Genomic DNA, 10,663 nt, shown 5'->3' on the forward strand with positions numbered 1-10,663 from the left:
TAAATGCATCTAGTGCAAGCAATAAAAAAGGATTAGAAATCAACATCTACATTGAAATCAATGCATCTAGAGAAAGCAATCAAATAGGATTAGAAATTAACATCTACACTGAAATCAATGCATCTAGTGCAAGAAATTGAATAGAATTCTAAGAAAACATCATCTACACTGAAATCAATGCATCTAGTGCAAGAAATATTCTCTCCTCTCTCTCCCCTCCATCTAATCTTGAAAAATATTTTTAATAATTTACAGTCTCAAGATTAACAACATTTAATCCATCTAATGCGAACAATCAAATAGAATTAGAAAACAACATCTACATTGAAATTAATGTGTCTAATGCAAGCAATCAAATAATATTATAAATCAACATCTACACTAAAATCAACGTATCTAGTGCAAGCAATCAAATAGGATTAGAAATCACCATCTACATTGAAATCAATGCATTTAGTGCAAGCAATCAAATAGGATTAGAAATCATCATCTACACTTAAATAAATGCATCTTGAGCACGCAATCAAATAGGATTAGAAATAGACATCTACATTGAAATCAATGCACCTAGTGCAAACAGTCAAATATAATTAGAAATAAACATCTACACTAAAATCAATGCATCTAATGCAAGCAATCAAATGGGTTATAAATCATAATCTTCACTGAAATCAATGCATCTTGTGCAAGAAATCTTCTTCCCTCTCTCCCCCCTCCATATATATCTATATCTCCCTTCATCTCTCCTTATTTGTCTCTCTATCTCACCCCACCAAAACACACACACTCTATCTCTCCATATATATCTATATCTCCCTCCATTCCTCTCTCTATCTCTCTCTTCTTCCCTCTCTTCACCTCCCATTTATATCTCTATCTCCCTCTACCTCTCCTTTGTCTCTATATCACCCCCAAAGAATACACCCTCTTTCTCCATATCTATCTATCTCTCCATCCCTCTTACTCTCCCTCTCCCTCTCTCCATTTTCTATTTCACTTCCCAAAAATCTAGGAAGAGAAGCGTCTGCTATATATATATATATATATATATTTCACTTCCCAAAAATCTAGGAAGAGAAGCGTCTGCTATATATATATATATATTTCACTTCCCAAAAATCTAGGAAGAGAAGCGTCTGCTATATATATATATATTTATATTTTTTTGCATTTATACTCGAAACAAACATCCCAAACAGGCGGAAGCGTCCAAAACAGGCGAAAGCGCGCTTCCGAATTTTGGAAGCGCGCTTCCGGGGACGCTTCCTGGACGCATCCACATGGGACGCGCTTCGGGCCTTAGAACGGGGGGGGGGGGACGCTTCCTGCAACATTGGGTTGGCCCCTTATAATAACCTGTGGTGCTCCAAATGACATGTGGGGGCACATAAGTGTCCTCATGGGTCTCCAAACAAATCGAAGATGCTTGTAGATTGCTTGCAAGGGCTAAGATGATGGTGTAGGTGATGCCACATCATCGTGCAAGTCTTGGATCATCTGACAAGTGTATGGTGTAGATTTGGGTCCAATTGGGCATGATGGACTAGGTGCATCCTCCTCATCTAATAAGTGAACCACGAGCAATCTCTGAATGGTTGTGGGAATCCATGGAGTGCAATCTACTGTTGCGGAGGCCCATGGCTCTCAATGCTCACCCTACATGTGCCAATATAGCCCTCTAGAGGATTAAGACCTCGTATAGGGAGACCAAACCCAATATGGAAACCATCTGCAATCCTGCATAGGATCCAATGTGTCTGGTAGCCTTCCACTACAACAAGTCATTAGAGAAATCGAGTGAATGAGCTTACCAAATCATGTACCACAGGTGGGGACTTCATAATGGTCTGCCCTTCCATAATGGGCTTCGGGATGTGCCAATGTCTCCTAAACTCCGAATGGGTTTAACCAATAATCCTATTAGGTGGTTTCTACTTCTAAAGGGGATGAGAAGCCTTAATAATTTCTTCCACTTTCAGTTTCTTCCACTTTTTGCTTGTTTGAGAGATAGGTTGCTTGAGATTCGGATTTCCTGGGTAAGGAGAATATGGAAAAGTTTCTCAATTTCGCATGTTTCATAATACGGTCCAGGCTTGATCACATGCGATAAGTAAATAGGTTCCCTATAAAGGATAAAAGGGGTGTTGTTGATCTAAAGATGATATGAGGTTGTCATTTATGTCAACCCAAGCAGCACCAAGGATGACCCTGAACTTCCATGGCACATTGAGAATCATCATTCATGATTTCTCGTCTCATAACCATTATAGGAATACTCTACTCAAAAATATCTTTCTATCGGTATATAGCTCTCCTCGTAATTCCTCACGATTTGTAAGTTATTCAAGATTGAAGTTAGTAACCCCAATTAGTGGGCTAAAACCCCATGGGGTTGTGGCATGGAATTTATCATTGATTTTGGTCATTGAATAGTCAATAATTAATCATTTTTTAAGCTCCTAAAATCCCTCCAACGTTCTCTATAGAAGTCCCTCTCAACTCTATAAAAAGAAATCTCATATATCCTCCAAAAGTAGTGATCGTGGCATTTTCACTATAACTTTATTTCTGCAAAGTCTTAGATGCTGAAATTAAAACCCATTTGAGCCGAAATCTTGATGAACGTCGTGACCAAATTTAAGATCTTGGTTCTCTATATTTTCGGAGATATGATCTGTGGAAGTTATGGTTTTTGCAGGCTCCCGAATTTCATCTCAACGAGGTGACCTTGGGAAAATCATCATAACTCTCTCTCTGAGAAGCGGATGGGAATTCTATAAAAAGTAGCAGATAATGCACAGATTGTAATTTTCTGTCTATCAATTTCATAGCCGAAGGAGGAAACAGTGACCCGTGGCACGCCGTACAAGTTGGCTCTACTGAACTAGTCCATAATTAGGTCATTGTGAGATATTGGGCATAACTTTGTCTTGAAGTATCCAAATCGGGTCAGACCTGTGGAATTGGAAAGAAGACTCGGAGGGCTACTATAGGACCGAAGATCAAATATTGGGGATCTGAAATCACAGAGATACATCATTCAATATCGTGCTCCTAGAAGGCAAGAAAAAAACTAGATCAAGTGTTTTCAAGGGGTGCAAAGGACCAAACTTTCTAGGGCAGCAAAGAGCAAGGTGCAGCAAAATGATGCAGAGAGGTAAGATCCAGATAAGTATCTTCTGTATATGCATGTTCATCTCTTAATTGCATTAGGTTCTTTGTATTCTAATTTGTTGTTTTTGTTTAGCACTGACATATAATCTGCAGGATGAGGTAAGTTTTGCTATTATCATGTCATGGGTATTTCCTTGAAGACTTTTTTGCAGGTATTATATATTCATCAAGAGAAGACTCAATGCATAATCTAATGTTTTGAAGAGTGAGAAAAGGTAGCATGACAAGAGCAGCAATCAAGGTGCAGAACAACAGCAAGAAGTTCACCACATGAAGTCTTCAAATGGGCAGCACTGCATACAGTCATTGTAAAAGTATCATTGTACAGAGTCATTGTAAAAGTTGTACAAGTGTCTATCTTCCAAGAGTTGAAGAGAAAATGTCGGGAGGTCTAGGATCATCATTAGGTGGTTGTCATAGTTGGGGTTATGGTCTAATGTGTCTTCTTCTTCTACATCATTCAATATCATTGTAAAGTAGACCATTTTCCCTGGTATGGGAATCCATTATTCTTTTATTCTTCTATAGGGTGGTAGGGTGGTGCTAGGCTGGTGCATGAAGTCACCAACAAGTTCAAGCCTATGAAAACTTCAGGGTGGTAGGGTGGTGCTAGGGTGAATTGTAGCTCATTGGGTGTTGGGGCATCCGTTCAGTTGACTACTAAAGAATCTCGGGCATTGGAGCATCCATCCAGTGGGAGCTGGAGAAGAATGCTTTTATAGATTCTAGGAAGTTGGAGCTTTCTTTTCAATTGGAGTTGAAGATTAAAGAATTATTAGAAAAGCGTTCAGGTGGTTTTTGTCCCGGAGGGGGTTTCCACCTTAAAAACTGTGTGCATTTGTGTTCCTTTTGTTTACTGCTATCATTGTACAAACACTGATAATAATTGAAGATTAACTAATGCTCTGAAAGATTAATAATAATACTAATTGAAAGGAATATTGATTCACCCCTCCCCCCTCAGTATTTCCAACAATTGGTATCAGAGCTTGGTTCCTTCAATAGCAGTTTAACAACTGGAAGGAGATCATGGAGCATACCAAGAATGGTGTACCTCTGTTCAATGAAAATAATTATGCACTTTGGAAAGGAAGAATGGAGATTTATCTCTTGGCGCAAAGTTATGAAGTATGGAACACTGTTCAAAATGGATTTACACCAACCGCGGATGAACAAGGTAAGAAGAATTTGGTAAATGATGCAAAAGCAAAGAATATTATTATCAGTGGACTTATTCAATCGGCTTATCATAAGGTGTTGGGTTGTAAAACCGCCAAAAATGTATGGGACAAGCTTGAGAATATATATGCAGGTGACTCAAATGTCAAAGAAGCAAAGCTTCAAATCTATAGAGCAAAATTTGAGCAACTCAAAATGAAAGAAGATGACAATACTTCCAACACGTTGATGAAATAACCAACACTCTGGAAGGATTGGGAGAGCCTGTTGACGAGAAGACTATTATACGAAAGATTCTTAGAACGTTGCCAGGAAGATTCAACCCAAAGGTATCGATCTTAGAGAACATTGCAAATATGGCCAAACTCAACAAAGAGGAATTATATGGAGTTCTCATAGCATATGAAATGAGACTTGATGAAGAAGAGGGTACTTCACATCTAGAAACTGTGTTCGCTGCATCTAAGAAAACCAATAAGGACAAACAACCTTCAAAGGCAAAGACCTGCACCTGCAAGTGTGAAGAAAAGGAAGATGATGAAGAAGGTTTTTCAGATGGAGAATATGCTTACTTTACGAGAAAACTAAAAATTGGTAAGGGAAAATTCAAAGGTAAACTTCCATTGATATGTTTCGGTTGTGGTGAGGTTGGGCATTTCGCAGCAAAATGTCCGAACAGAAGTGATGGAAACTCAAAAGGAAAGAAAGGCTTTAAGAAATTCAACAAGCAAGGCAAGAAGAAAGGATTCAAAAGGAACTTTCTCTCTAAAGAAGATAACTCATCATCCGATGAAGACAGTGACAGTGAAGAAGAAGCCAATGAGAGAGTATTGTTTATGGCCAAGCACAATAAACAAGAGGTATCAAACAACGAAGAAGAAGGGTTGACCATAGAAGAATTTTCTAAGGAGGCAATCAAGCTTATAAAAGAGCTCAAGGCTGAGAAGATCCATTCCAATACTCTTGAAGAACAAGTTCAAGGTCTCAAAATTGAAGTTGAAGAAACATTTGTATTGAATAGTCACTTCAAAACAAGTTGGAAGAAAGCAACTGAGAAAGGGAAGCGTTAGAAGCCGAAGTAGTCTTGCTGCGTAAGGAAGTGAAGAAGGGAAACACTATCCAAAACTATGCCAACAGCTCAAGGGTGTTGGAAGAACTCATCAACAATCAACAATATTACAACAACAGAACTGGCCTCAGTTACAAAGAAGCAGAAGCAAGACCTTCTACAACAAAATACAATGAACCTATGAGATTTGACAGGCATGTAAACTTCATTGGAAAAGACTCGCAAGAACAGCCTTGGAAGACAATTCCCAACGAATGTTTCCATCCATGTACCAACATATTTTTCATGGCTATTATTATTCATGTGGAAAATTTGGTCATAAAGCTATAGAATGTCACACGTACCCTAGGAACCAATACAATTCCAGAAGATCTGTCAAATATGAACCGGCCAGGGCTCAACGAAACATCAATAGATTTGAACATTTAAGAAATAATATTGAATGTTACAAATGTCGAAACTTTGGACACATAGCCAGAGACTGCAGACTTGAAAATCCTCCAGAAGAATCTTCGAAGCCACAAAATGAACAAACATGGAAGAAGAAGAAGACTGATAATTGTGCTCTCGCTCTCAAGGCTCAAAACAACAAAGATGTGTGGTATGTTGATAGTGGTTGCTCAACGCATATGACTGGAGATAGAAAGAAATTTGTATCTCTGAAAGAGAAGAAGGATGGAATTGTGTCCTTTGGAAATGATGGATCTTCAAATGTTATAGGATCAGGTACCGTCAATCTCGGAAGCAAAGATGCTCTAGCCAAGAATGTTCTATTGGTTGAAAACATGAATCACAATCTGCTCAGTGTTGGACAAATGTGTGATCAAGGACACACAATGCTATTCAACTCCACAAAATGTGAAATCAGGAAAGGCAGGGATGGTAAAATCGTGGCTACAACAAGTCAAGCTCCAAACGACATATGTTCTGGATGAAGCAACTAAAGCATGTCTACTAGCTAAAGAAGATGAAAGCTGGTTATGGCACAAACGAATGGGTCACATAAACTTTGACAATCTTATCAGGGTAAGCAAAAAGGAAGTAGTGCGAGAAATGCCGAAAATCTCAAAACCTTCCAACACACTATGTGAGGCCTGTCGGCACGGCAAGCAGACAAAATTCGGATTTAAAACAAAAGAACACTTTGCATCACATCCATTGGAATTGATACATATTGATCTATGTGGTCCTATGAGAACAAAAGGCTTAGATGGAGAATTATATTTCATGTTAATGATAGATGACTATACCAGGATGACAGCCGTCAGTTTCCTAAAGAAAAAATCTGAATCATTTGAGTGCTTTAAGATCTACAAGGAGTTGGTCGAAAATGAAATTGATTTGAAAATAAAGTGTCTAAGATCAGATAATGGCGGAGAATTCACTTCCAAATTATTTCAGCAATACTGTGACGAAAATGGAATAAAAAGACAATTTTCAACAGCATGAACACCTCAGCAAAATGGAGTTGCTGAAAGAAAGAACAAAACCGTATAGGAAATGGGTAGAACAATGCTGAAGGACTCAAAATTGGATGAAAAATTTTGGGTTCAAGCAATTGATACAGCAGTCTTCATTATCAACAGAAGTCTTCTCAGAAATAATTGCAACAAGACCCCATATGAATTATGGAAAGGAAAACCGGCTAATGTAAAATATTTCAAAATCTTCGGAAGCAAATGTTATATCAAAAGAGAAGATCAAAAGTTGGGTAAGTTTGAATCACGTGTTGATGAAGGTATCTTTGTTGGTTACTCACGCAAAAGAAAGGCCTATAAATGCTATAATCTAAGACGAAAATAGATAGTGGAGAGCATAAATGTTACATTTGACGAAGATGGTGTTCTAACAAATAATGATGAGGATCTAGAATCTTTGAAACTTGAGATAGAGACTGAAAAAGGTACAGAGAAAATTCTAGAACAAGAAGCAACTGTCAACTAGGAAGAAGTAAATAATGATCAACAAGATATACAGGAACAACAACAAGAAGCTCCTCCAAAGAGAACAAAAGAATGGATTCAAAAGAACCATCCATCAAATCAAATCATTGGTGACATAAATGAAGGAATTGGAATAAGAAAAGGTCGACAGCTTCGTTCATCACAACAAGCTCACATTGCTTTTCTAGCAACCTTTGAGCCTAGTAGTTTTGAGGAAGCTGGCCAGAATGAACATTGGGTATCAGCTATGAATGAAGAATTGGATCAAATCGAGAAGAATAACACCTGGTAATTAGTTCCACGACCAAAAGATAAAAAATGTCATTGGGACTAAATGGGTGTTCAGGAACAACTTGAATGAAGATGGACAGGTTACCAGAAACAAAACAAGATTGGTTTGCAAAGGCTATGCACAAGTGGAAGGAATTGATTTCGACGAAACATTTGCAGCAGTTGCCAGAATGGAAGCCATCCGGATGTTTCTCGCCTACGCATGTTCAAGAAAAATAAAAGTCTACCAAATGGATGTTAAGTCAGCATTTCTGAATGGCGAATTAGAAGAAGAAGTTTACATTGAACAACCTAAAGGTTTTCTACTATCAGAAAAAGAAGACTATGTTTGCAAGTTAAAGAAGGCTCTGTATGGTCTCAAGCAGGCTCCCAGAGCACAATATTCTCATCTTGATGGATATCTATGTCAACAAGGGTTAAAGAAAGGTATTGTTGATAGCAATGTTTACGTACAAATAGATAAAGATAATTTAAAAATCGTTGAGGTATATGTGGATGATATAATCTTTGGTAGAAATGATGATCGACTAAGTAATAACTTTGCTACAAAGATGCAAAGTGAGTTAGAGATGTCTTTACTTGGTGAGTTTACATACTTCTTAGGGCTTCAAATATCTCAGCAAGAGAAAGGAATATTTATATGTCAAGACAAGTACATCAAGGAAATGCTCAAGAAATTCGAAATGGAAGATTGCAAACCCGTCCTTACTCCGATGGTAACAAGTTGCAAATTGAGCATAGACGACTCATCTAAGGATGTGGATCAGAGGTTGTACAGATCTATGATTGGTAGTCTTCTATATGTAACAGCCTCCCGACCAGATGTTATGAAAGCGGTTGGAGAAGTAGCAAGATTCCAAGCAGCACCAAAAGAATCACATATTATTGTCGTAAAAAGAATTCTTCGATATCTAAAGGGCACAACAAAATATGGCTTGTGGTATCCCAAGGGAAACAATCTCATTATTCAAGCCTTTACAGATGCAGATTGGGCAGGAAGCGTTGATGATCGTAAGAGTACTAGTGGAGAAGCATTCTATCTAGGTGGTTGTCTCGTATCATGGTTGAGCAAAAAGCAAACCTCAATATCGTTATCTACAGAGGAAGCAGAATACATTGCAGCGACATCTTGTTCTACTCAAGTCCTTTGGATGAAATAAACTTTGCAAGATCGTCAAGTACAATTCAGTGAGTCTATTCCCATCTTCTGTGATAACACCAGTGCCATCAGCATCTCCAAGAATCTTGTCATGCATTCAAAAACAAAACACATTCCGATCAAATATCATTTTGTTAGAGAACAAGTCATTGAAAAGAATATCAAACTTGAATATGTTGATACAAAAGAACAAATCGTTGATACCTTCACTAAACCTTTACCTTGTGAAGCATTTGAATATCTTCGCCAGAAGCTTGGGATTCTCCCAAGTTGTCATTAGATTTTCCTTATTCAGAAAATAAAGGGGGAGTGGAAGTGTGTACAGGTCTGCAGGATAGTTGTGTGTCAAGGGGAGTTACCCTTTGCCATTGATGTCAAAGGGGAGAGAAGGTAATAGGAAGAGGTGCCCTGAACGTAGGGGGAGTACTTGTGTTGCCATCAATGCCAAAGGGGGAGATTGTTGATCTAAAGATGATCTAAGGTTGTCATTGATGTCAACCCAAGCAGCACCAAAGATGACCCTGAACTTCCATGGCACATTGGGCATCATCATTCATGGTTTCTCGTCTCATAACCATTATAGGAATACTCTACTCAAAATATATTTCTATCCTATATAGCTCTCCTCGTAATTCCTCACGGTTTGTAAGTTATTCAAGATTGAAGTTAGTAACCCCAATTAGTGGGCTAAAACCCCATGGGGTTATGGCATGGCATTTATCATTGATTTTGGTCATTGAATAGTCAATAATTAATAATTTTTAAAGCTCTTAAAATCCCTCCAACATTCTCTATAGAAGCCCCTCTCAACTCTATAAAAAGAAATCTCATATATAATCCAAAAGTAGTGATCGTGGCATTTTCACTATAACTTTATTTCTGCAAAGTCTTAGATGCTGAAACTAAAACCCATTTGAGCCTATATCCTGATGAACGTCATGACCGAATTTAAAATCTTCGTTCACTATATTTTCGGATATATGATCTGTGGAAGTTAGGGTTTTTTTGCAGGCTCCCGAATTTCATCTCAAAGAGGTGACCTTGGGAAAATCGTCATAACTCTCTCTCTGAGAAGCGGATTGGAATTCTGTAAAAAGTGGTGGATAGTGCATGGACTGTAGTTTTCTGTGTATCAATTTCAGAGCCGAAGGAGGAAACAGTGACACGTGGCATGTTGTACAAGTTCGCTCTACTGAACTAGTCCATAATTAGGTCATTGTGAGAGATTGGGCATAACTTTGCCTTGAAGAATCCAAATCGGGTCAGACCTATGGCATTGGAAAGAAGACTCAGAGGGCTACTACAGGACCAAAGATCACATATTGGGGATCTGAAATCACAGAGATACATCAGATTCAATATCGTGCTCCTAGAAGGCAAGAAAAAAACTAGATCAAGTGTTGTCAAGGGGTGCAAAGGACCAGACTTTCTAGGGCAGCAAAGAGCAAGGTGCAGCAAAATGATGCAACAGAGGTAAGATCCAGGTAAGTATCTTCTATATATGCATGTTCATCTCTTAATTGCATTAGGTTCTTTGTATTCTAATTTGTTGTTTTTGTTTAGCACTGACATATGCTTTGCAGGATGAGGTAAGTTTTACTATTATCATGTCATGGGTATTTCCTTGAAGACTTTTTGCAAGTATTATATATTCATCAAGAGAAGACTCAATGGATAATCTAATGTTTTGAAGAGTGAGAAAGGGTAGCATGACAAGAGCAGCAATCAAGGTGAAGAACAACAACAAGAAGTTCACCACATGAAGTCTTCAAGTGAGCAACACTGCATACAGTCATTGTAAAAGTTGTACAAGTGCCTATCTGCCAAGAGTTGAAAAGGCAGTGTCGA

This window comes from Pinus tabuliformis, chromosome 2_2, assembly GCF_031772625.1.
Source record: "Pinus tabuliformis cultivar Carrire ecotype Pingquan chromosome 2_2, CPIR1, whole genome shotgun sequence".
In the NCBI taxonomy this organism is placed as follows: Eukaryota; Viridiplantae; Streptophyta; class Pinopsida; order Pinales; family Pinaceae; genus Pinus; species Pinus tabuliformis.